At 40.9% G+C, this 21,074-nt stretch overlaps 1 long non-coding RNA gene and 2 pseudogenes across 6 annotated transcripts in view; 2 read left to right on the top strand and 1 right to left on the bottom strand.

Moving 5' to 3' along the window:
• The window catches only part of LOC116565399, an 88,409-nt gene that overhangs the window by 49,190 nt on the left and 18,145 nt on the right, over nucleotides 1-21,074 (top strand). The window lies entirely within an intron of this gene.
• On the top strand, nucleotides 1,233-2,006 carry LOC116565398 (annotated as a pseudogene). Its single transcript, XR_004275418.1, has one exon. The product of XR_004275418.1 is annotated as an enhancer of rudimentary homolog pseudogene (transcript).
• Nucleotides 5,491-6,799, bottom strand: LOC116565395 (annotated as a pseudogene). The gene has a single exon (XR_004275417.1). The product of XR_004275417.1 is annotated as a 60S ribosomal protein L3 pseudogene (transcript).

Here is a 21,074-nt window from a genome sequence, read left to right on the forward strand (position 1 = left end):
TTTTTTTTTTGAGATGGAGTCTTGCTCTTGTTGCCCAGGCTGGAGTGTAATGGTGCAATCTCAGCTCACTGCAACCTCTGCCTCCTGGGTTCGAGCGATTCTCCTGCCTCAGCCTCCCAAGTAGCTGGGATTACAGGCACGTGCCACCATGCCCAGCTAATTTTTTGTAGCTTTAGTAGAGACAGGGTTCCACCATGTTGGCCACGCTTGTCTTCAATTTCCGACCTCAGGTGATTTGCCCGCCTCGGCCTCCCAAAGTGCTAGGATTACAGGCATGAGCCACCAAGCCTGGCCAAAACTGCAAACATTGTTAATGTCTATCAACAGGGAAAAGTTAAATTATATACATCCCTGTAATCGAACATTGTACATCAGACAAAAAGATAAATAATATATGCAAATGGGTACATGGAAAGAGCTCTAAAATATCTTATAAAGTGAAAAAGGCAAGTTTAGACAAACGAATACAATATCCCACAGAATGAACTATTTCCAGAAATGAAGAAGTATATGGGGAAAGGTCTTGAAGAATACACTCCAAATTGATTTAGGTGAGTACATTTGGAGAGGGATGTGGGGTTGGAAGAAGGACCAAAGGGGATGTTCACTATCTATAGCACCTTAGTTTATACAATGTTAACATGTTTAACATGTGATCTTTAAAATTAAAAATAAACAAAAATATTCCTTTGAAAAAATATAATATTTTGGCTGGACATGGTGGTCATGCCTGTAATCCCAGCACTTTGAGGACAAGGCAGGAGGATCACTTGGGTCCAGGAGATTGAGGCCAGCTTGGGCAACATAGGGAGACCCTGTCTCTACAAAAAAATTTAAAAATTAGCCAGGCATGGCAGTGCACCCCTATGATCTCAGCTACTCAGGAGGCTGAGATGAGAGGATTTCTTGAGCCCAGAAGGCAAGGCTGCAGTGAGCTCTGATTGTGCCACTGCACTCTAGCCTGAACACAGAGCAAGACTCTGTTTCAAAGAAGAAATACATATAAATATATATAGTATTTTAAAGAAAGAAAGGGTACCAAGGCACTAATCTGAAGACATGAATTCTTGTCCTAGCTCTGCACTTGCTAGTAAGTTACCTCACTGCCTTGCGCTTTCAGTGGCCCCACCTGCAAGAAAGGGAGTAATCACTGCCCAGAGACTTAGATCATAAAATGAGATAATATATATGACAATGTTTCAAAAACTTCACAGTGCACTAAAATTCCTTATAATTAAGATATATCCGAAGCTCGTGTAGTGGTGGCAGTGTCTGCAGTGGCTGCAGTGAAGAGAGTTTGGTGCCATGTCTCACACTATTTTGCTGGCACAGCCTACCAAGAGGCCAGAATGCAGAACTTATGCAGGCTACGAATCTGTGAATGAATACATGGAAGGCGTTTGTAAAATGTATGAAGAACATCTGAAAAGAATGAATCCCAACAGTCCTTCTATCACATATGACATCAGTCAGTTGTTTGATTTCATCGATGATCTGGCAGACATCAGCTGCCTGGTTTACCGGGCTGATACCCAGACATACCAGCCTCATAACAAAGACTGGATTAAAGAGAAGATCTATGTGTTCCTTCATCAGCAGGCCCAACAGGCTGGGAAATAATTGTGTTGGAAGCATTACGGGGGATGAGGGGTGGGCTTGGAACACAGGTGTGTACAGCGTGCTATAGTGGAAGTTTTGTATTATAGTAATCCTGTTTCCACTTTGTTATACTTTAGCCAAGTTGACTGTATTAGATGAAATGTGAGGATTTGTTCAGTCAGAAACCCCCATTGCCCCCTCTTTTTTTCTTTTTTTTCACTTAAACATTTTTATGATGATTTAGATGAAAATTGTACTTTGTCAGTACAACTGTTAGCTGTTCATATCTACTTTATAACATTCACTATACTAACTCTTCTTCAAGATGGGGTGGGGGTGGAAATGCAGTTTAGCCATGTCCTCAAGATAAAGTCTTGGTAAAAATAAATAAATGTTCTTTAGTTATATATATATATAAAAAAGATATATCCAAGTTGAATCAGGTAACTAAAGTTTGGAGGGAAAGCCAGTAAATTGAATGATATGACCAGGGCCTAAATTATTTTAATGAATTGGATCAATGAGCCTCAAACAACCGAAATAATTAAATAGGGATAAATATAAGTTTTGTTTATAGGTTCAGAAAGTGAACGGCCCAAATGCAGGATATTAAAAAAAACTGAGAATCATTATTGTGAAACAGTTTTAGAAGTAGTTTATAATGTAGATGCTGAAAATAAAACACAATTTCAAGCCATATTAAGAGAAAGCTTGGAAGAGAGATGTGTTCACAGTCACCCACTGGGTCATCTACCAGGATACACTCATCCAAGCTAGTTGACCAGTTAGAAACACTGAAATATTATCATACAGACTTATCTGAACTTCTCTCCATTGAATGCCCTCAGCTTAGCATTTAATATGATTTAAATAATTTTCCGTGTTGTTTCCATTATACTGTAAGCTGCTTGAGGACAGGTACCATGTATCATGTTTATTCATTCCCTATAAAACTTAGAGGAGATCTGGGCTCATAAAAGACATTTAGTAAATTTTAAACTTAAACAATTTTTTAAGACTGATGGTAATGTAGTTCCCATGTATCATTCTGAAGATCAGTAATTACATATATGGTTCCAATAATAGATATGGGGGAGTTGAACCTGTACTGCCAGTTGATTTTTAGTTTTAGTTTTTTAGAGACAGGATTTCACTCTGTTGCCCAGACTGGAGTGCAGTGGCATGACCATAGCTCGCTGCATCCTCGATCTCCCAGGCTCAAGCTATCCTCCCACCTCAGCTTCCTGAGTATCTGTGGATCACCACACCCAGGTAATTTTCTTTTTGTAGAGATGGGGTTGCCCTATGTTTCCCAGACTGGTCTCAAACTCCTGGGTTCAAATGATCCTCCTACCTCAGCCTCCCAAGTGCTGGGATTACAGGCATGAACCCCCATGCTCAGCCCCCCGTTTTTCTTTTTCACTCAGTTGCCTCATTTTGACCCTCTTGTCTTTGTTGCCTTTTGATTTTTTTTATAACTTCATTTTTAAATTTAGCTTTCTTACTCTGCTTGTGCCTTCAACATCTTCACAACAATTTTCTCTTTCTTGATAAGGAAAGCATCTTTCAACTTGTCATGGGCACATTTGGCACACATGGGACCACCTTAGGCCCTGCTGACATGTTTTTGGCCAGTCTTATAAGAACTTTAGGTCTCATAGCACGAAACCCTCAAAGTTGGCCTGGGCACAAACCACATGCAGATTTTGGTGCTTTCCCATCCTTCTTGGTGTAAAGGTAAACAATTCTATTACCAGGGGTTTGGGACAGCAGAATTCTGTTAGAGGCTGCTGTAGGAAGCCTATGACAGCATGTCAGACACTGACATTCTGAGTGCTTCCAGACAGCATCCCTGGAAGAGCTGACCTTGTTTCCTTGAGATGTCTTTTCTTTAAAGCAGAGTGCAGTAAAATTTCTATTGATTCATTACCATATTATATTAGTAAAAATGTTATGTGCAGAAGATTTTATGCTACAGGTGGCAGAAATGGCTGAGACGTCCGTTAGAATGTGAGAAAATTATCCATCAATCAAAAGGTACCAGAGGAAAAAGCTACTTAAGCTTGAAAGCCCTTTGCAGAGTTTTGTAAGGATTCAGGCACATACAGTCTTCTTCTGTGTTAAAAAAAAAATCCACTTAGGCAATTAATTTTCACCCTCTCAGAGATGTGGTATTGAGAGGCAATATGTCAATTGGAATATGTGCCAAGGTGGGACCAGTGTCTATCATTTCCTGTTTCATTTCTTATGAATCATTTCTATGATATCATTTCTATGAATTTCTATTAATCATTTTATTACCAATGGCAGGTATCTGAGTTACTGGCAGTAAATCTGTATGGGTCTGCCTCAGTTTTTGCCTCCTCAGAAGAAAGAATTCACCTAAGGGGCATAAGGCAGAAGTAGAGACTGAGGAACATCTTAGAAAAGTAAAAGTATATTAAAAAGCTTTACAACTGAAATGAAAGGAAAGAAGTACATTTGGAAGCGGGCCAAGTGGACAACTTGCAAGACAGTGCACACTTGTTTTGCATGGTGCATGGTTTGACCTTTGACTTGGGATTTCATATGTTGCCATACTTCTGGGGTTTTGTCTTCCTTCTCCCTTAATTCTTCTCTTGGGGTGAGCTGCCCACACATGCAATGCCCTGCTGGCACTTGGGAAAGGAACATGCACAATGTGTTTACTAGAGTTGTATGCACACTAACTTGTAACACACTTCCCTTACCAATCTAGCATTCCTAGAGGAAGGTTATATACCAGTTACACTCCATTATGGCATGCTTGAGCTCACCCACCCAACTCCTGAGATCTTATCAGGACACTGCTGATCTCCAGTTTCTGGGTTTTTCTATCTATAGGAAGACTGCCTTTCTCTGGCACTGGCTGCAACCAGTTACTATTTTAGACAGAAAGTTAATAACCATCTGATCCTCACCTGATAGTTGCCTGACATTCCTAGTTGGGTATGTGGGGGAGTACTCTCCTGCTCTGCTCATGTCTGACTAGCTACCCACTGTAGCATTTCCCCCCTCAAGAGTCCAAGACCCCAGTTCTTTGGAGAAAATGGATGAAGGTGAGTCTTCTATAACTGCTTCCTGTTGACAGAGGGGGTGGTGGTAGTGGGTCTCTGAGTCTTGGCCTCGTGCTAGTTGTCAGGGCAGCAGGCTGTCTCCACGAATTGGGGAAAATGGTATCCAGCCAGGTCCAAGGAAGACAGGAGCAGGATTTTGCCTGTGTTGTGTCTCACTGATGGGCAGTCTAGGGGTCCTGTAGAAGGGTGAGCCTTGAATATTGAGAGGACATTATCCCTCACTGAGGTTCATTTGGAGCTTAGTGGCCTGAAGGCTAGAGGAGACAAACCAGATTGTTAGAATTAGAAGAATGTTAAAATAATGGAGTGAGGACAGCTCCAAAAAAAATCCTGAGGCTGCCTACACACTCAGGTAACTGATGGCTATAGTCATGCCTACTAAGACTTGGGTACATGAGGTTGAAGCAAATTCCAATGTGTGCCCAGAATTAGAATATTGATTCAGATTTTTACATTACCCATCCATTTTGTTTCTTGTGACCTGCAGCCAGAGATCACGAGTTGGTTCACAGGAATAAGCAGGATTAGTCTAATATGCAGACAAAAAATTAAAAATAACTGATTAGACTAAAATATATTAATATTAAAATAACAGTGTATCATAATTTTTGAAACACACCTTTTCTCTCTCCAGTCCTCATTTTTATAAAAAGCCAATCATGATAAAATGATTTGTTTGCAAAATAAACTTTAATCTTATTATACTTGGCCTGATTATTTACATACAGTACATCAAGAATAAATTATTTGCCGTATAGCCTTCTTTTTATTTTTATTTTTATTTTTTTTTTATTTATTTTTTTTTCAGTGGAAAATAACTTTTATTGAGACCCCACCAGCTGCAAAATCTGTTCATGGCATTAAGCTCCTTCTTCCTTTGCAATTCGGTCTTTCTTGAGTGGTCCCATGAATGCTTTCTTCTCCTCCATGGTCTGGAAGCGGCCATGGCCAAACTTGGAGGTGGTGTCAATGAACTTAAGGTCAATCTTCTCCAGAGCCCGCCGCTTGGTCTGCACCAGCAAGGACTTGCGGAGGGTGAGCACCCGCTTCTTGGTTCCCACCACACAGCCTTTCAGCATGACAAAGTCATTGGTCACTTCTCCATAGTGGACAAAGCCACCCAGAGGGTTGATGCTCTTGTCAGACAGGTCATAGTCAGTAGAAGCATTGTTCTTGATCAGCTTGCCGTCCTTGATAAGGTAGCCCTGGCCGATCTTATAGATCTTCTTGTTGATCTCAGTGCGGTGATGGTATCCTTTCTGCCCAGCACGTGCCACAGAGAAGGCCACACGGGCAGGATGCCACGCCCCAATACAGGCCACCTTGCGCAGGCCTCGGTGGGTCTTGCGGGGCAGCTTCTTGGTGTGCCAACGACTGGTGACCCCTTTGTAGCCTTTGCCCTTGGTCACCCCGATGACGTCAATCATCTCGTCCTGCCCAAACACTTGGTTCACAGGTACCTGCTGCTCCAGCCTCTCACGGGCCCAGTCCAGCTTCTCGGACACGGTGCCTCCATTCACCTGGATCTCCATCAGGTGGGCCTTTTTCTGGCGCAGAGGAAGCAGGCGCATCTGGGTGTGGGCAATGACGCGGATGACTTGGCAGTATTTCTTCATGCTGCTGAAGTCCTTCTCCAGCTGCTTCTTGCCATCCTCATCCTGCCATTTCTTGCAGTACTTGGTGAAGGCCTTCTTCTTAGATTTATGCCAGTTCTTATAGAAATGCCTTTTGCACTCATCGCTGATGTGCTCAGCGAAGACAGTCTTGAAGGTCCGGAGGCCTCGTGGGGTTTCCACATAGCCCACAATGCCCACAACCACCATGGGTGGCGTCTCCACAATGGTCACAGCCTCCACCACCTCCTTCTTGTTCACCTTGGATCCTGGCCTATCGACCTCCCGCACGATATGGGTCATGCCAGCCTTGTATCCCAGGAAGGCTGTGAGGTGGACCGGCTTGGAAGGGTCATCCTTGGGGAAGCTCTTCACCTTCCCACGATGCCTGCTGCTGCGCTTCCGAGGCAGGAAGCCAAGGGACCCATGTCTGGGAGCGGAGAACTTCCTGTGAGACATCACGCCGTCAAATCCAGACAGTAGAGCAGCCTTCTTTTTAAATTGGATTTGATGGAACTTCATTCCATAAGGAGTCACAGATAAGACTTTATTTTTTATATGAATGTACATAGTTTATTTAACCATGATCAATTGGAATACTTTAAACATTTTAATTTGTATGTGATATTTTATACATTCAAATTTATCAAAATTTCTGATTACTCTGTCAGTATAGAATTAGAAAAGTTAAATTGCTAGGTCAAAGTGATTTAATATTTTATCATTTTTTTGTTTATTTTTGTTTTTATTTATTTTAATATGCAGGATTGTTACATAGATATGCACATGCAATGGCGGTTTGCTGCATCCTCCCCCATCACCTACTTTAGATATTTCTCCTAATGTTATCCCTCCCCAGTCCCCCCTACCCCTGCTATCCCTCACCTAACCCCAAACCCCCACAGGCTCCAGTTTGTGATGTTCCCCTCCCTGTGTCCATGTGTTCTCATTGTTCAACAGCCACTTATGAGTGAGAACATGAGGTGTTTGGCTTTCTGTTCTTGTGTCAGTTTACCAAGAATGATGGTTTCCAGCTTCACCTGTGTCCCTGCAAAGAACATGAACTCATCCTTTTTTTATGGCTGCATAGTATTCCATGGTGTATATGTGCCACATATTCTTTATCCAGTCTATCATTGATGGGCATTTGGGTTGGTTCCAAGTCTTTGCTATTGTAAATGATGCTGCAATAAACATACTTGTGCACATGTCTTTATAACAGAACAATTTATAAACCTTTGGATATATATCCAATAATGGGATTGCTGGGTCAAATGGTATTTTTATTTCTTGAGAAATCGCCACACTGTCTTCCAAAATGGATGAACTAGTTTACACTCCCACCAACAGTATAAAAGTGTTCCTATTCTCCACATCATCTCCAGCATCTGTTGTCTTCAGATTTTTTAATGATCACCATTCTAACTGGCATAAGATGGTATCTCAATGTCGTTTTGATTTGCATTTCTCTAATGACCAGTGATGATGAGCATTTTTTCATATGTCTATTGGCTGCATACTTGTCTTCTTTTGAAAAGGATCTGTTCATATCCTTCATCCACTTTTTGATGGGGTCGTTTGTTTTTTTCTTGTAAATTTCCTTTTGTTCTTTGTAGATTCTGGATGTTAGCCCTTTGTCAGCTGGATAGCTTGCAAAATTTTTTTCCATTCTGTTGGTTACCGGTTCACTCTAATAATTGTTTCTTTTGCTGTGCAGAAGCTCTTAAATTTAATTAGATCCCATTTGTCTATTTTGGCTTTTGTTGCCAATGCTTTTGGTGTTTTAGTCATGAAGTCCTTGCCTATGCCTGTGTCCTGAATGGTATGGGTTTTCTTCTAGGGTTTTCATGGTGTTTGTTCTTATGTTGAAATCTTTAATCCATCTGGAGTTAATTTTTGTTTAAGGTGTAAGGAAGGGGTCTAGTTTCAGCTTTCTGCACATGGCTAGCCAGTTTTCCCAACACCATTTGTTAAACAGGGAATCCTTTCCCCATTGCTTGTTTTTGTCAGGTTTGTCAAAAATCAGATAGTTGTAGGTGTGTGGTGTTACTTCCAAGGCCTCTGTTCTGTTCCATTGATCTATGTCTCTGTTTTGGTACCAGTACCATGCTGTTTTGATTACTTTAGCCTTGTAGTATAGTTTGAAGTCAGGTAGTGTGATGCCTCCAGATTTGCTATTTTTGCTTAGGATTGTCTTGGCTATGCAGGCTCTTTTTTGGTTCCATATTAAGTTTAAGGTGATTTTTTCCAGTTCTGTGAAGAAGGTTAATGGTAGCTTGATGGGGATAGCACTGCGTCTATAAATTACTTTGGGCAGTATGGCCATTTTCACTATATTGATTCTTCCTAACCATGAGGATGGAATGTTTTTCCATCTGTTGGTGTCATCTCATTTCCTTTAGCAGTGGTTTGTAGTTCTCCTTGAAGAAGTCCTTCACATCCCTTGTTAGTTGTCTTCCTAGGTGTTTTATTCTCTTTGTAGCAATTGTGAATGGGAGTTTGCTCATGATTTGGCTCTCTGTCTGTTATTGGTGTATAAGAATGCTTGTGATTTTTGCACATTTATTTTGTATCCCGAGAATTTGCTAAAGTTGCTTAGCATCTTAAGGAGATATTGGGCTGATATGATGGGGTCTTCTAAATATACAATCATGTTGTCTGCAAATAGAGACAATTTGACTTCCTCTTTTCCTAATTGAATACATTTTATGTCTTTTTCTTGCCTGATTGCTCTGGCTAGAACTTCCGATACTTTGTTGAATAGGAGTGGTGAGAGAGGGCACCCTTGCCCAGTGCCAGTTTTCAAAGGGAATGAATGCTTCCAGTTTTTGTGCATTCCATATGATATTGGCTGTGGGTTTGTCATAAATATCTTTTATTATTTTGAGATACGTTTCATCAATATATAGTTTATTGAGAGTTTTTAGCATGAAGGGCTGTTGAATTTTGTCAAAGGCCTTCTCTACATCTATTGAGATAATCATGTGGTTTTAGTCTTTGGTTCTGTTTATGTGATGGATTATGTTTATAGATTTGTGTGTGTTGAACCAGCCTTGGCATCCCTGGGATGAAGCTGACTTGATCATGATGGATAAGCTTTTTAATGTGCTGTTGGATTCAGTTTGCCAGTATTTTATTGAAGATTTTTGCATCAATGTTCATAATGGATATTAGCCTGGAGTTTTCGTTTTTGGTTGTGTCTCTGCTAGGTTTTGATATCAGGATGATGTTGGCCTCATAAAATGAGTTAAGGAGGATTCCCTCTTTTTGTATTGTTTGGAATAGTTTCAGAAGGAATGGTACCAGCTTCTCTTTGTATGTCTGGTAGAATTGGGCTTGGAACCCATCTGATCCTGGACTTTTTTTGGTTGGTAGGCTATTAATTGCTCCCACAACTTCAGACCTTGTTATTGGTCTATTCAGAGATTCAATCTCTTCCTGGTTTAGTCTTGGGAGGGTGTAAGTGTCCAGGAATTTAACCATTTCTTCAGGATTTACTGGTTTATATGCATAGAGGTGTTTGTAGTAATCTCTGATGGTGGTTTGTATTTCTGTGGAATCGGTGGTGATATCCTCTTTAACATTTTTTATTGCAGCTATTCGATTCTTCTCTCTTTTCTGTTTTATTAGTCGGGCTAGCAATCTATCTATTTTGTTGATTTTTTTCAAAAAACCAGCTCCTGGATTTATTGATTTTTTTGAAGGATTTTTATGTCTCTATCTCCTTCAGTTCTGCTCTGATCTTAGTTATTTCTTGTCTTCTGCTAGCTGTTGAATTTGTTTGATCTTGCTCTTCTAGTTCATTTAATTGTGATGATAGGATGTCAATTATAGGTCTTTCTTCACTTCTCATGTGGTCATCTATTGCTATAAATTTCTTTCTAGACATTGCTTTAAATGTGTCCCAGAGATTCTGGTACATTATGTCTTCATTCTCATTGGTTTCAAAGAACATCTTTATCTCTGCCTTCATTTCATTATTTATCCAGTAATCATTCAGGAGCAGGTTGTTCAGTTTCCATGTAGTTGTGTGGTTTCGAGTGAGTTTCTTAATCCTGAGTTCTAATTTGATTGCACTGTGGTCTGAGAGACTGGTTATTATGATTTCCATTCTTTTACATTTGCTGGGGAGTGATTTACTTTCAATTATGTGGTGGATTTTAGAGTAAGTGTGATGTGGTGCTGAGAAGAATGTATATTCTGTGGGTTTGGGGTGGAGAGTTCTGTAAATGTCTATTAGATACACTTGGTGCAGATCTGAGTTCAAGTCCTGGATATCCTTGCTAATTTTCTGTCTCATTGATCTAATATTGACAGTGGAGTGTTAAAGTCTCCCACTATTATTGTGTGGGAGTCTAAGTCTCTTTTGTAGGTCTCTATGAACTTGCTTTATGTATCTGGGTGCTCCTGTATTGGGTGCATATATATTTAGAATAGTTAGCTTTTCTTGTTGCATTGATCCGTTTACCATTATGTAATGCCCTTCTTTGTCTTTTTTGATCTTTGTTGGTTTAAAGTCCATTTTATCAAAGACTAGGATTGCAATCCCTGCTTTTTTTTTTCTCTCTCTCTCCATCTGCTTAATAAATCTTCCTCCATCCCTTTATTTTGAGTCTATATGTGTCTTTGCACGTGAGATGGTTCTCCTGAATACAGCACACTGATGGGTATTGACTTTTTATCCAATTTGCCAGTCTCTGTCTTTTGATTGGGGCATTTAGCCCATTTACATTTAAGGTTAATATTGTTATATGTGAATTTGATCCTGCCATTTTGATACTAGCTGGTTGTTTTGCCCGTTAGTTGATGCAGTTTCTTCATTGTGTCGATGGTCTTTATCATTTGGTACATTTTTGCAGTGGCTGGTACTGGTTGCTCCTTTCCATGTTTAGTGCTTCCTTCAGGAGCTCTTGTAAGGTAGGCCTGGTGGTGAAGAAATCTCTCAGCAATTGCTTGTCCATAAAGGATTTTATTTCTTCTTCACTTATGAAGCTTAGTTTGGCTGAATATAAAATTCTGGGTTGAAAGTCCTTTTCTTTAAGAATGTTGAATATCGGCTCCTGCTCTCTTCTGGCTTTTAGGGTTTCTGCTGAGAGATCTGCTGTGAATCTGATGGGCTTCCCTTTATTGGTAACCCAACCTTTCTCTCTGGCTGCCATTAGCATTTTTCCTTCATTTCAACCCTGGTGAATCTGATGGTTATATGCCTTGGGGTTGCTCATCTTGAGGAATATCTTTGTGGTGTTCTCTGTATTTCCTGGGCTTGAACGTTGGCCTACCTTACTAGTGGGGAAGTTCTCCTGGATAATATCCTGAAGAGTATTTTCCAGCTTGGTTTCATTCTCCCCATCACATTCAGGCACACTGATCAAACATAGATTAGGTCTTTTCACATAATCCCATATTTCTTGGAGGCTTTGTTCATTTCTTTTCACTCTTTTTTCCCTAATCTTGCCTTCTTGTTTTATTTTATTGAGTTGATCTTCAATTTCTGATAACCTTTCTTCTGCTTGATCTATTCGGCTATTGAAACTTGTGTATGCTTTGTGAAGTTTTCGTGCTATGTTTTTCAGCTCCATCAAGTCATTTATGTTCTTCTCTAAGCTGGTTATTCTAGTTAGTGTTTTTTCTAACCTTTTTTCAAGGTTCTTAGTTTCTTTGCATTGGATTAGAACATGCTCCTTTAGCTCAGAGATGTTTGTTATTACCCACCTTCTGAAGCCTGCTTGTGTCAATTTGTCAAACTCATTCTCCATCCAATTTTGTTCCCTTGCTGGTGAGGAGTTACGATCCATTGGAAGAGAAGAGGCTTTCTGGTTTTTCATGATTTCAGCCTTTTTGTGCTGGTTTCTTCCAGTCTTCTTGGATTTATCTACCTTTGGTCTTTGAAGTTGGTGACTTTCAGATGGGGTCTCTGAGTGGACATCCTTTCTGTTCATGTTGAAGCTGTTTCTTTCTGTTTTTTAGTTTTCCTTCTAACAATCAGGCCCCTCTGGTGCAGGACTTCTGGATGTCCACTCCAGACCCTGCTTGCCTGGGAATCACCCACGGGGGCTGCAGAACAGTAAGGATTGCTGCCTCTTCCTTCCTCTGGTAGGTTCATCCCAGAAGGATACCCGCCAGATGTCAGCCAGAGCTCTCCTTTATGAGGTGTCTCTGGATATACAGGGGTCAGGAAGCCTCTTGAAGAGACAGTCTGTCCCTTATCAGAGCTCAAATGCTGTGCTGGGAGCTCCATTTCTCCCTTCAGAGCTGCTAGGCGGGATGTATACGTCTACTGAAGTGGAACTCACAACTGCCCTTTTTCTTAGGTGCTCTGTCTGGGGAAGGTGGGGGTTTATTTATAAGTCCCTCCTGGACTGCCCCCTTTTTTCAGAGATGCCCTGCCCAGCAAGGAGGGAGTCTAGTCACAGTCTGCCTTCAGAGGTCTTGCTAAGCTGCTACGGGCTCCGCCCAGCTGTTGTATAAACTTCCTTGTGATTTTGTTTATACAGGCAAGGTTAGAACTGCCTTGGTAATGTCAGACTGCCTTGGTAATGGCGGATGCCCCTCCCTGCACCAAGCTCAAAAGTCCCAGGTTGAGCTCAAACTACTGTGTTGGCTGCAAAAATCTCAAGCCAGTGGGTTTCAGTTTGTTGGTCTTTTTGAGGGTGGGACCCACCGAGCCAAATCACTTGGCTCCCTGTCTTCTGCTCCCTTTTTTTCAGGGAAATGGGCAGTTCTGTCTCACAGGCCTTCCAGGTGCCAGCTAAAACGACTGCCTAGTTTTTTGCTGGAAACCCATGGTACTAGCTAAAACAGCTGCCCAGTTTTGTGCTGGATACCATGCGGGAATCTCCTGGTTTGTGGGCTGTAAAGAATGTGGAAAAAGCACAGTATCTGTGCTGGAGTGCTGGAGTGTCTGGAGAAGTCCCTAATGGCCTCCCTTGGGTAGGAGGGGGAGTCCTCAAGTCTTTTGCACTTCCTAGGTGAGGCAACAGCCCACCCTGCCTCAGTTTGTCTTCCTTGGGCCACACCAACTGTCCAACCAGTCCCCTTGAGATGAACCTGGTACCTTGGTTGGAAATGCATAGATCATTCGCCTTGTGCAATGCTCTCACTGGGAACTGCACTCCAGAGCTGTTCCTATTTGGCCATCTTGGCAGAAGTCCAAGACTTTATTTATTTTTTTTTTTTTTTTGAGACGGAGTTTCACTCATGTTACCCAGGCTGGAGTGCAATGGCGCGATCTCGGCTCACCGCAACCTCCGCCTCCTGGGTTCAGGCAATTCTCCTGCCTCAGCCTCCTGAGTAGCTGGGATTACAGGCACGCACCACCATGCCCAGCTAATTTTTTGTATTTTTAGTAGAGACGGGGTTTCACCATGTTGACCAGGATGGTCTTGATCTCTTGACCTCGTGATCCACCCACCTCGGCCTCCCAAAGTGCTGGGATTACAGGCTTGAGCCACCGCGCCCGGCCCCCCAAGACTTTATTTTTAAGGCTTAAGCCCAGCCACAGGTTTGTATCATCAAATACATGTATGAGTTGGTAAATTCCTCTCCTCTTGAAGTCCCACAATAACCTGGGGCTCCTGGACCTGTTAGAAAGTGACCTTCTTTACAGACCACAGGTTGGGAACCCTGTATAGGGACTGTGTAGACAAGGTATGAAGCCAGTTTTCCCAAGGTGCTTTTATTGGCTCTACAAATCAAATTTGATTCCTTAAAGGAATGTATATCATTCCAGTGAAAGCCTTGGTAAAATAACCAGCTTCACCAGTTGTGTTCTGTTGCAAAAGAAAACAGATTATTATTGCATTTATACAAATAACTATGCTGCCATAAGTTAAGAATACTCACAAGTAGTCTCCAAATTTTGAAGAAAGCAGGTAGAGAGAAATACATGCACTTCAATTTGTTTACAGGAGTACTCAATTGTTAAAGCTATAAACAGCTCAAAAGAAAAGTTTTATTGGTTTTGAAAAACAAAGGATTAGCAACATTTTGAGCAAAAAAACATAAAAGGACTATTTCAATCTTCTATTAGTTTAGTCCAGGCAGTTAACTTTTGTTCTGCTTGATATTATTCATGAAGGTTTTAGCTCTCCAATGAGAGCCCTGAAAGTTTTTTCTTTATTCTAATGTAACAATCTCCAAAGTTATCAGAAGCCTGCATTTAGAAGCACCTGTAAGAGTTCTATAGCTGATTATAAAACCACCTTTTAAAGAGCGCTGAAACAAGACAACAATTGTCTGTAACTGAAAGAAAAAAAGCCTTAAGGTAGCCACACTCAAAGACACAATTGAGAAAGAAATTTGTTACCCCTGTGGCACACAACAATTTAACATAACAATTATAATTATTACTAATACCTTATAATCTGTTACATTAGAATCATAGGAGTTTCACATAATTTCAGAACATGTACCAATAACATTTTAATAAAAAGTAGATTAATGCTTTAATCACACTCTATTGTACTTTGATTTATGAATAAACTGAATAGTCCTTTAATTTTAGCTAATGTTCACACACAGAATTTCTTTTATAGGATTAATTTTTTACAAACCTTTCACAACTTGGTCAAACCTTCAGCTTTATCCTATCTAACATAAAACAATTCTTTAACCCTCCAAACTAGGCAAAATTTACATTTACATACCTTCTTATAATTTTTTTAACAAAAGCAAATTCTATTTTCCTTGCATAGCTTACATGTAAGATTGCTTTTTCAGTAGTCTCAAGAACATGTTATGCTGCTAACTCTTCACAACTTTTACTTTTGGTGAAAAATCTGGTAAGGAAGCAATTCACTAGACACAAGTGCAGATAAGGTCTGACTCTTTCCAGCATAGCTGGGGGAATGGCTAACTCTGTAAGTTTCCAGGCTATACGTAGCTTTAAAATAGACAAGTTGCACAGTTAAGAGTCATAGTGGCAGTTTATGAAGCATTTATTTAGTAGGTTTAATAACCTTTAAAATTGTAGAACATTTCTTTTATAAAATCCGTTTCACGAATCTTTTCACCATTTACACAGACTATCTATGACATGCTTGGATTGACTTGTCCTAAACATCCCTCTTTTTAAACAACCAGTCATTTTACTTTAGGACAATAATTTACCATACAAGATCCTTTCTCATATAAAACCTCTTCTTTATCATCTTCCTTACCAAAAATACCTCTTTACCTTTATAAACTTTGAATTAGACAAAAGTTATTTTCCTTCTGTTAGAAAGTTAAGATTTGTTCTGAATGTTGCATGCAAATTTTGTGAAGGGGAAGCAAACAAGCAAACAAGGTTATTTATATACTGTAGAAGTTATCTCCCCATCAAGAAATTGCTCAGTTATATTTTTGCTAGGGTTTGCCCAAATAGTGGTGGGCTATTTCTGTGGCAAAACTATCCAGGTTGAAGTTGCTGGTTAAAGATTTAGGTAGTTTTTCCAGAAGAAATACAGCTATTAGATGAATTCAGAGGTTGGGTAAATATTAGGCAGGCACCCATTTGGAAAGTATATTTTTGCTCAAAAGGGTATAAATCTCTTCTTTTAGAGGGAGGGGGTGCCATTGGCCCCATTAACCAATAGGATTTGGAGGGGAGTTACTTAGAGAATGAAATTAGCACAGAGTAGGCAGCCCTGGAAAGCAAAAGGGAAATTTATAGTTTTACTTGCTGCCCCAGAGTTGCCCTTGGCTTTGTCCTGTACAAGTGTCCTTAGGGCAATCCAGAGTAGGTTGGAGAACTTGTAAAGCAGCCAACAGTTGAGCCTGCCTCTTGCCCCTGCATTTCTCCTTTTTCTTAGCCCTGTCACTCTTACTCTACTCTCATTTATAAAAGACTGAGAAGGCTAATCTGAGGCCCTCCTGCACAGGGGCACCAGGTTCCAAAGCTGACTTTTGTAATTTCCTCCCAGTTTATTTTAAGCCAAACAGTATTACAAAGGAAAACTAGTTTTTTGTCTTAACATTTGGGAGAACCAATCTTTTCCTAGATTTGTGGGATGCATCAAGGGGCATGTTCTGGGTTATGGGATGTGATTACCCATCTGCAAAAAGAGAATGGAGGAGGAAAAAAAGGAAAAAGAAAAAAGAGGGCATTCTTTCTACATTCCTATTATCTGGAATGGAGCATCCCCCATCATCCCTTGGGTTCTGGAATGAACTGGTCTTACTGTGTACTCTTGGTCCCATCTCATCACAATTACCCACTTGAGAACAAAGGAGATATTGGAGTGAACAGTGGGCTGTCTGTTCATCCTTAAAGTTCCAGAATGACCAGTCTTACTGCGTACTCCTAACCCTTCATCTCTGTTTAATGATAACCTGTTAGTCTGGGAGCACCTTCATCTCTGTCCTATGGGTACTTTTGTCTTTTGCACCTGCAGCCTGGGGCCAGGCTATATCCTTATCTCCATGACTTTATAGTGACTCTTGCTGGGAGCATTCTAGCAATAAAAAATGATGACCTCTTTTCTCAAATTCCCATTTCCCATATTAAGTAGACAAGAAGGCGGTTTTAGCCGCAAAGGGGCTAGACTTTCCTCTGCACTCCTTTTGAATATGACCCTCAGGGTCCTAATTCACGTTGAGAAGGATGTGGAAGTAATTAGAGAAATGAAGACTATAGGAAGAAGTGGGAGGAAGCCAGAGGAATACTCGCGGAAAGCCTTCATCTGTTTGCAAAAATAGCAGCCCTTGGATTCAAGAGGGCAACATTTATTTGCCCTCTTGATGTAAAGTAGTAACCTCCAGAGGACTTGGGCTAACAACTGGCAAAGGAGGGGAAATTCTTTCTTTGCCACAAATGGCAAAGAAAGAATTTTCCTCCTCCCAAAGGGATGCTAACTCAAAAAAAGCAAATAGGTGGGATCTTTAAAGGGCCAGGGTAAGACCCCATGCAGACAGACAAACTGCTTCAAAAGTCACCAGGAAACCCAGGCCTGGGGTGTAACAGGAAGGAAAAGCATATAGTACGTCATAAGGAGCTGGCAGAGCCAGAGTTCCAATTAGTGTCTGTCCCGACAATGTGCCAGCAGACAGGGGAAGAGTTGAAGGTCATCCAAGCTAGGAGGGTAAGAACAAGAACAAATATAAATCTCAGGAGATATCCACAAGGGAAACCATGTCTTTCCTGCCTCTCAAATGCAGTAAGAGCTGTGGGAATATGTGTTTAAGAAGTCACGTGGCATGCGAAGTAAGAGCAGAGACAGACTTGCCCTTGAGGAGAGAGTCCAGAGGGTGCACAAGTCCTTTTTAGAACACACACAGAGAAAACAGGAGAATAGGCAGTGCAGGTTCTTGGGGAACAGCCAATTTTAGTTCAAAAAGCAGAAGAAACCCCAGACATTGCACAGTTTTAGGCTTCAGCCCTACCATTCTCACAAACTTCCTGTCCAGGAGGGCCATTCGTGCCTCAGATCTACTCAGTGTAGATGCCAAGGACCTTCCCACCCCTGAGAGCCACCCATCAGAGTGAACTGAGAAATCAGCCAGGAGGAGCAGAGTCATTTATGGCTGAAGGACTAGTTCTGGGGGTTAGTAAGCAGGAGAGAGAAAAGGAGAAGAAGACCATGTACAGGGATTGAATGCCTCCAGCTGAAGAAGGAGTGGCTGAGAGGTGTCTTACCCCTAGGGAACATAACTGAGTCATGCAGCATCAAAGTATGCTACTGGTGGAAGTTATCCAAGGAGTCCCACAGCACCAAAATATGTCACTGGTGGTGGGTATCCAAGTTACCAGGGCAAATATGTAGAGTCTACAGCAACCTCAATTCTTGCGTCCTCAGAAGAAAGAATTAATCTGAGGGACAAAAGGCAGGAGAGAACAAGGCCTAAGTTTTAGTGCAGGAGTAAAAGTTTATTAAAAGCTTTAGAGCAGAAGCAAAAGGAAGAGAAATATACTTGAAGAGGGCCAGGTAGGTGACTTGCAAGACAAGTGCATGATTTGACTTTCACTGGGGTTTTATAAGTTGGCATACTTCCAGGGTCTTTCATCCCTTTTCCCCTGATTCTTCCCATATGATGGGCTGTCCACATGCACAATGGCCTGCTAGCACCTGGGAGGGGAACAGGCGCAGTGTGTTTACTGGCGTCGTAGGCACGCTCACTTGGGACATTCTTTCTTTACCAATCTTGCATTTCTGGAGAAAAGTCATATACCAGTTAAACTCCACCATTTTGCTTCTTAATGCTCATGTTTGAGCTCATTCACCCAGCTCCTGAGATCTTATTAGGAAGCTACTGATCAACAGTTTCAGGTTTTTTCTAAGTATAGGGGCTGCCTTTCCCTGGCACTGACTGTGACCAATTATTATCTTAGAGAGAGAGTTAACAACTGTAACGACTGCCTGGCCCTCACCTGTTGCCTGACATTCCTGGTGTGCATGTGTGGCGGAAGTGGGGTATAGTCGGGGTAGGGCCAGGGGGAACCCTCTCCTGCTCTGCTCATGTCTGACTAGCTACCAACTGTAACACTTTTTCCTTACCATCTGTCTGTGGTTTGCTTCAGAACCAGCAGGAGCACTTTATTATTATTTTTTTAAGATATTTTGGGCTGGGCACAGTGGCTCACACCTGCAATCCCAGCACTTTGGGAGGCCAAGGCAGGTGGATCACTTGAGGCCAGGAGTTCGAGACCAGCCTGGCCAGTATGACAAAACCCTGTCTGTACTAAAACACAAAAATTAGCCAGGCATTGGGGCATGCACTGGTAATCTCAGCTACTCAGGAGGCTGAAGCAGGAGAATTTCTTGAACCCAGGAGGTGGAGGTTACAGTGAGCTGAGATCATGCTACTGCACCCCAGCCTGGATGTCAGAGTGAGACTCTGTCTCAAAAAAAAAAAAAGAAAAGCTAGGAGCAAGACCTTTAATTTCTGTTTCTTCCTGCAGATCCAGAAATGAGGGGCCTATAATATATAACCTTTGATATTCCTTTGAGCTCTAAAATCCTATGAATATGTATCTTTTTAAAAGTTTTGGGAGAATATACTTAGATTTTTCTGTAGGTAAGTCTTGAGGAACCACAGAATTTGCAATTCAATTCAGAGAGCTCTTGTTCAGTATGAACAATTTGACCCTTGACAGAGAAAACCATGACCTATTATTGTTATTTTTATTTTTTAATATAGAGATGGGCCTTACTATGTTGACCAGGCTGCTCTCAAATTCCTTAAGCAATCCTCCTGCCTCAGCCTCCCAAAGTGCTGAGACTATAGGTGTGAACCATTGTGCCTGGCTCCTATTATTTTTGTCATCAGCCAATCATGCTAACATTGCTAAAGACAAAATTCCCATTCAGTTTTTAAGGACGACAACCCACGGCCTGTGTACCAATTAATGGTCACTTGTGTGTCACAGAAAAGGGAAAACATGACAAGTTAGATTTTTTAAAAACAGTTGTGAGCTTCTAATAAGCTGGGACTAGAGGTTCACACTTTGGTATTGCTGTTCTTCCCCAAACACATGGCAAAGATGCATAAACTAGAAAAAAAAAAAAAAAAGAAAACAATGATGATATTGCAGAGTTCAAGACAAAAAAAAAAAAAATAGATGACGATTTCCATGATAAGAACAAACAACAAAATACAAAAGAGTGAGTTGGGCTGAAGCCATGGGTCTGCTGGCTCCAGATCCAGAATCAGGTGGCGGTGGCTGGGTGACAGGAAGTCTACTACTCCACCTGAGACAAAGGACTTGAGTTTGAGTCATTGCTCTTAGACTGAGCTGTGACTTAGGGAATCTGTGGGCCCACAGAGGTGAGTGGATACAGATGCAGTCCTGAAACCAGAAAAAGATCCAAGCTACATGCTGGCTTGGTGACTGGACCTGCGATATCTATGACATTGTCATGACCTAGGCCCCTGAGCTGCATTTATAGCACCTGGTTCTGACATGGAATTCCAGAAAGCCAGTATAAAGACACCCACAAAACCACTAGATTTAAAGAAGCAGACACAGGGAGTGAGGAGAGACAAAAAGTAGACTGAAAACAATAATAAAAAACACTTTAAAGTAAGACTGTAAATCAAAATTGCAAAATTCACGAAATCTTATCCTGAAAAAATACAGTCAATAAAACATGAACATGAATTCACTCCAGAAGGAAATTAATTTTAATGAACAGTGTGACAAATTGGTTAAAACAAGGAAGCTTAAAGAGACCCATAAGAGAATAACAGTTATAAAAAGAATTAGCCCTCACGGAACTAAAATAAGCATAAATGAAGCAAGAACAGATAAATATGCAAAAATAACCAAATAGAACTCTTTGAGTAGAAATATAACCCTTGATATTTTAAAAAATACTTAATAGATGGACTGAACTCTAGACCCAGTAGGGGAAGTTCTCATGACTGGGAAGATCATAGGGAGGAGTTCACACTAAATTCAACATGGAAAGACAAAGAGTTAAAATACGTGAACGAGTGGTTACATACATATGAGTCCAGAAAAAGAGAATGAAAAGAATGACAGAGCAGTAACATAAGGTGCTTAACATAAAAGCTTTTGTTCTAAGAATTATGCAGTTTAAAAGACCTAAATCTCAGATTGAAAGGTCTCTCTTAATACCAGAATAAATAAAAATAAATTCCTACCTAGGAACATTGCAATGAGACTTAGAACATAAAGAATAAAAGGAATGCTTACATGTGCCAGGAAGAAAACATATTATCAAAAAGAATAGCACTGAGACTTGTCAGCAGCAACACTAAATGCTACAAAGCAAGGAAGAAAGCAGTCTTTAAAGTGCTAAAGGAAAAAAAAGCTTTCAACTTAGAC

The sequence above is a fragment of the Sapajus apella genome, unplaced genomic scaffold (genome assembly GCF_009761245.1).
Source record: "Sapajus apella isolate SASKATOON/1434 unplaced genomic scaffold, GSC_monkey_1.0 scaffold40, whole genome shotgun sequence".
In the NCBI taxonomy this organism is placed as follows: Eukaryota; Metazoa; Chordata; class Mammalia; order Primates; family Cebidae; genus Sapajus; species Sapajus apella.